General features: G+C 47.6%; 1 pseudogene; it reads right to left on the bottom strand.

The window, feature by feature from the left end:
* Positions 1 to 303: 303 nt before the first annotated feature.
* Positions 304 to 2,946, bottom strand: LOC110320225 (annotated as a pseudogene).
* Between the last annotated feature and the right edge of the window lie 2,540 nt (positions 2,947 to 5,486).

Raw genomic sequence — 5,486 nt, 5'->3', positions numbered from 1 at the left:
AGGAGCTGAAGGGGGATGCAACCCTGTAGGTGGAACAACAATATGAACTAACCAGTACCCCTAGAGCTTGTGACTCTAGCTGCGTATGTAGCAGAAGATGGCCTAGTCAGCCATCATTGGGAAGAGAGGCCCCTTGGTCTTGCAAACTTTATATGCCCCAGAACAGGGGAATGCCAGGGCCATGAAGGGGGAGTGGGTGGGTAGGGGAGCGGGGGGGGGGGGGGGGTATAGGGGACTTTGGGAATAGCATTTGAAATGTAAATGAAGTAAATACTTAATAAAATTGAAAAAAAGAAAGCAGGCTGTTAATTTATTCTTGGTTCTGACCATATTATTTCTACAAATCTCATGTTCTCAAACTAGAGCTATAAGTTCCCGCCAATGTCTCTTGATGCGGGAAAAGCATAGTCCAGCACTGACCTTCAAGGCAAACCAGTCCCTTCAATGTCAAGTTCAAGGAGGGAGGCGGCCACCTCCTGCACCAGCCTGCAGCTTGCAGCTGGACCTTTAGTACAGGCAGTCCTAGTTTGGCAGAACAGGATCAGTGAGGAGAACACTAGTTTCTCCTCTTCCCACCTTGGTATAACTCTCCTTTCTTCTCACCTAGAAGGAGAGCAGGCTGCCTGGAGTGCTTTATTTAGCCACCATGTGGTTGCTGGGAATCGAACTCAGGACCTCTGGAAGGGCAGGTCAGTGCTCTTAACCGCTGAGCCATCTCTCCAGCCCCTGCTCTTCTTTGCTGGATCCCCTTTCTCTTGCCTTTCTGGCTCATTTTCCTCCTCTCATCTGCTTGTTGGTGCACCCCCTCACATCCTGCTGGGGCTTCTTGCTGTTCTTGACTTTTAGTAGCTCCAACTGGTCATTTTCTCGGCCACAAAGTCCTCAAAGAGGGACCGAAACTTTCTCTTCTTCCCGGAGTCTTCTTCTTGGGGAGGCGCTCCTGGAAGCGTCCCACTGCAGCGGTGGAGTCACTACCCACTTGCAGGGCACAGACCAGCTCCTCCTTACTCTGGTGTCCCGTAGGGTGCAGGCCGACTGAGTTGGGCATCTGCATCTTGTACACTCGGGCCAGGTTCCGCGGCCGCTTTAGCTCGTTCTTGGCCACGCGTTCCTCCTTGGCCTAAATCTGCTTGGCGAACCAGTCTTCCATGGGGTCGGTGCCCCCAGGCACGTTGATCAGCCATTCCTTGGTGTGGTTCCGGACGAGCTTGCAGCCCCATCAGCACCTCCACCGGCCACTCACCTCGTCCCACATGAAGGTGATCTTCTTGGATGGATGCCCTTGTGATGCGCGAACTGCTGCCAGCGGGTGAGCGGCCGTGGCCGGGACAGCGGCTTCCCGCGGGGCAGGCGAGTGGCGGGCACCGGCAAGCGCGCTACCACCTCCTCCTCCCGCGCACGGTCGGCAGCAGCCACCGCTGGGTGATGAGCAGCCGCGTGCTGTCCCGCGCCAGGGCCCGCAGCTCGGCCTGTCGGGGAGTGCGGTCCGAGGCCGGTAGGGTGCCAAGCTCGAATGCCCGCTCCAGCAATTTGTGCACCCGGGCGCGCTGCAACTTCTCCACCTCCTCCTGCTCCACCTGGCCTGCAGCATCTCCTGCTCCACCTGGCCTGCAGCATCTCCGCGCTCTGGCCCTCCATGACTCCCGTTGCAGCACGGTCCTCTCACTTCGGTGCAGCTTGCTACAGAACGTACTTCACTCCAGGGGCACCCCAAATACCCCGAAACCACAGGCGGACCTCTGGACTCTGAATCCGGAAGAGAAGAGTTAATTTCCGGGGTACGTGGAGCCGGCTAGCAATGTGCGGTAAGGGAAAGGCCAGGAGAGGGCGGCATTGGAGAACTGATGTGCTTAGAGGCCGGCCCTGGATTCGCAACCGAATGTGGCCTTACAGGCGCCGAGGGTTGCCTGGATGAAGACTAAAAGGCTCGGGGACTGCTTAGGACTACGTTTCCCAGCGTGCAGCGGGGCGGGGCGTGGTCGCGCTCCCCAAACTCCTGGGGCAGCAGGCTTTGTTGTTTACAGATGTAGTATGCATAAACACTGCGGGTAAATCCATTACAAAAGTGTTTGGGGAGAGGCAAATTATCTCCCCAGAGTCATAGCCAGTTCTTTGTGCCCTAGGAGTGAGCGATCCCACGGATACACTTAAAGGCAGGTATAGAAGACTGGTTGTTTTGCGACTTAGGGCTGGGTGGTTGCATGGTCTAGGTTCCAGTTATGGCTGTGCCACTATTTCATCCTGAAATATTTATTTAAGATTGAAACATCGTGTAAGTTGGTGACTCTCATAGTACTCCCCATCCAGGACGGTTTTGAATTTGTGTGTTAAGGAAGGCTAAGATACCAGTGAAAACTGACCATCCGTTAATAGTTGTGGTGGCTTGGGAATCTAAGGCCTTATAATATCTGTCTCAATTTACAGCTTACTGTCATTTACTTTGATAGGTGTTTTACCCTAGTTGGTAAATATGGAACCTTAATTAGTAACTGGTACAAAGAAAGTTCTCAATAGGTGAGATCTACTGTTACTGCCACTGATGAAAAGGCAGACCTAGGAGGTGGGTTGACTTAATAAGGTTAGGCACCAAGGGAATATGAGTGTTACAGGCATTATGACCCTGGTGTTACAATGGGTGCATTTTCAGTGTGATGTCATCCAAACTTTTTTTTTTGTTTGAATCATATTAGTAGACTTTTATTTTACTGAAATTTTCTAGTCTAGATCACATGACATTGAAGCAGAGCTCAAACTTCGAATGCAGCTGATGAGGCCTTGAATTCTTTATCTTCTACCTCTCTCCCAAGGACTAGCATAGACATGCAACACCATACCCAGCTTCATTTCTAAAGCTAAGTTTTCAGTTAGAATACAATGTAACAGTTTTTAGTATGGTGCTTTCATACATGCACCATTGTTGTCTTACTCCTTCACGGCCTTCCCCATCTCCCCTTAAATTGTCATTTTAAAATGCAAGCTAAACTGGGTATGGCATATGCCTATAACCCCAGCACTCTAGAGATAGAGGCAGAGGGTCAGGTGTTCACGGCCAGCCTCAGTTGCACAGGGAGTCATTCAAATTATTTTTGTTTTTTATATCTCTCTAAGTTTGCTCTATGGCTAAGGATGGTCTTAGAATTCATCCCCCTGCCTCTTCTTCCCAAATTCTGGGATTACAGGAAGGAGCCACTCTATTCCTTTAACTGTATCCTCTTGATGCTAGACCAGATGTCTAAAACTACTCAGCAAAAAGCTTCCCCCAAAGTTGCTCCTCCTTCTGTCATCCTCTCATCCTCTTCCTCATGGCCTTTGCTGCCCAAGGAACCCTGCCACTGGGAATATCATAGCGACAATCGTCCCAGGTGATGTCATAATCATTCTTGTCTAGTACCTTGCTCTGATGATGGCGAATTCATCTTTAACTTTAGCTATGTCCAAATCTAATCAGTTCAAAAGCCTGTTGGCTCTCTGCTGGCAGGTCCAGGCGAGAGGAGAGAACCAGGTTCAGCCTCTCTGGGGCTGAGTGGGAAGGTGAGTGTTGACGGCCCAAAACAAACACACCTGGGCCAGCAGTGTTGTTAAAGCAGGAACTCACTTTATTAAACTAGATGCTCGCTTATATAGAGAAGGCAAAGAGGTGGGGGTGGCGGTATGGGGTGAGATGACATATGAGGTGGAGTGAGATGACGAGGGGTGTGAGGTGATCTCACGGGGCCTATCTGAAACTGACACATCAGCAGTAGCTAGGCAGAGGCAGTCTCGTTCAGGTCAGTAGGTCATGCTGAGTCTTTCTCAAGCAGAGGAGAATGACGGGTCTCGAAAATCGAGCCAGACTCGGGTTTGTCCTCAAAGCCCAAACCAAGGCCAAATAGGGCCCAACAAAAGGCTCGGTAGCTTGTCTCTGTATATTACTTCCTTCCCATCCCCACTGCCATGGCCTTACCTGATCCTAGCCTGGAGCTCTTCTATCTGCCTCTCTAGATCATCCTTCTGCTTTGCAAGCAACCCAGTTTCTAGCTGATTTTGACACACCCCTAGTCCTCTGTAGACATCATACCACCTTTGTGGCTATGAAAACCCAACAGCTTGCCTCAGAGAGCTGTCTTCTGGTTCCACAAGCTCTCTTGGTTCTATTGAGAACCTTGCAAGGTTTCCTGATGTTTCCCTATGGTTTTGTAAATACTCCTGTTGTTTATCTTTCTCTGTGCTGCCAGTTCTCTCACATATCCTGAGGATATTCTGGGAATTCTGAATATTTAAATTCCATGAATGTGGCCAAAGCATGTGCTTTTTTTTTTTTTTTTTGCATATGGCAGACTCATGGCTAACCTTGGTCCTGTTTGGTTATCTGGTTATCACCTGGCTTTAAGTCAGTCTTAGTGACTCTTAGTCAGAATAGCTTTCCTCACTTGCTCTACCCACTCTTACTTTTCATTTTACCTGTCTCCAGAGCTCTAAAGGGGGAATATAATGAAGAGTGACAGCTTTGTGACCTTTCTCATCAAATGAGGTTTTCTGTTTCTTGTTCCCACTTCACCACCAAGAGGGGGAAGACCTTTAAGGACATTAAATTGATACTTTTCGGCATCTCTCAACACACAGTTACTATGATTAGTGCAGCTAGTTCTTGAAACAATGTTATCAGTCTTTAAAATGGCATTAATGCAGTTTTACTTTATTTTCCCTAAGAAATGAAACTAATTTATTTGTTGTGCATACGGGCATATCTGTGCTATTGCACATATATGGAGATCAGAGGACATGGGTTCTGGGTACTGAGCTCAGGTTGGACCTCTCTCTCTCAGTGCTGTTCAGTTTCCTCCCTTTTTGATGGTGGGAATTATTAAGAATGGTCCTGCCAGTTTTTGAATCTACAGTGAATATTTTTTTTTTTGTCCAAAAAAATCCAGTATACCAGTTAATTTGATAAAATATTAGCTAAGGGCTCTTATACTACTTGAATTATTTCCACATAGTTCAGTTTTGCTGATTTATAGTTTTATGTTGGAAATACTTGAATGAAGAATTTTTAAAAATAATTGCTGTGTGTATGTGGTGTGTGTGTGTGTGTGTGTGTGTTTATGTGTAGGCATATGATGGTTTAAATAGGGCTGGCCCTCATAGACTCATGTGTTTGAATGTGGTATTATTAAGAGGTATGGCCTTGTTGGAGTAAGTGTGGTCTTGTTGGAGGGAGTGTGTCATTGTCTGGGGGAATTTGTGGTCTACAATACTCAAGCTATACTTAGTGTAGCACACAGTTCTTCTGCTTCCTGATGATCAAGATGTATAACTCTTAGCTCCTTCAGCACCATATTCTCCTGCTCCATACTGTTTTATACTGTGGTGATAATGGACTGAACCTCTAAGCCAGCCCTGGTTAAATGTGTTTTGTTTTTTGTTTTTTGTTTTTTTTTTTATTTTTTTTATAAGAGTTGCCATGGTCATGGTGTCTCTTTAAAGCAATGGAAACCCTAAGTCAAGGC

This window comes from Mus pahari, chromosome 4 (genome assembly GCF_900095145.1).
Source record: "Mus pahari chromosome 4, PAHARI_EIJ_v1.1, whole genome shotgun sequence".
In the NCBI taxonomy this organism is placed as follows: Eukaryota; Metazoa; Chordata; class Mammalia; order Rodentia; family Muridae; genus Mus; species Mus pahari.
This window is presented reverse-complemented; position numbering and strand designations above follow the sequence as displayed.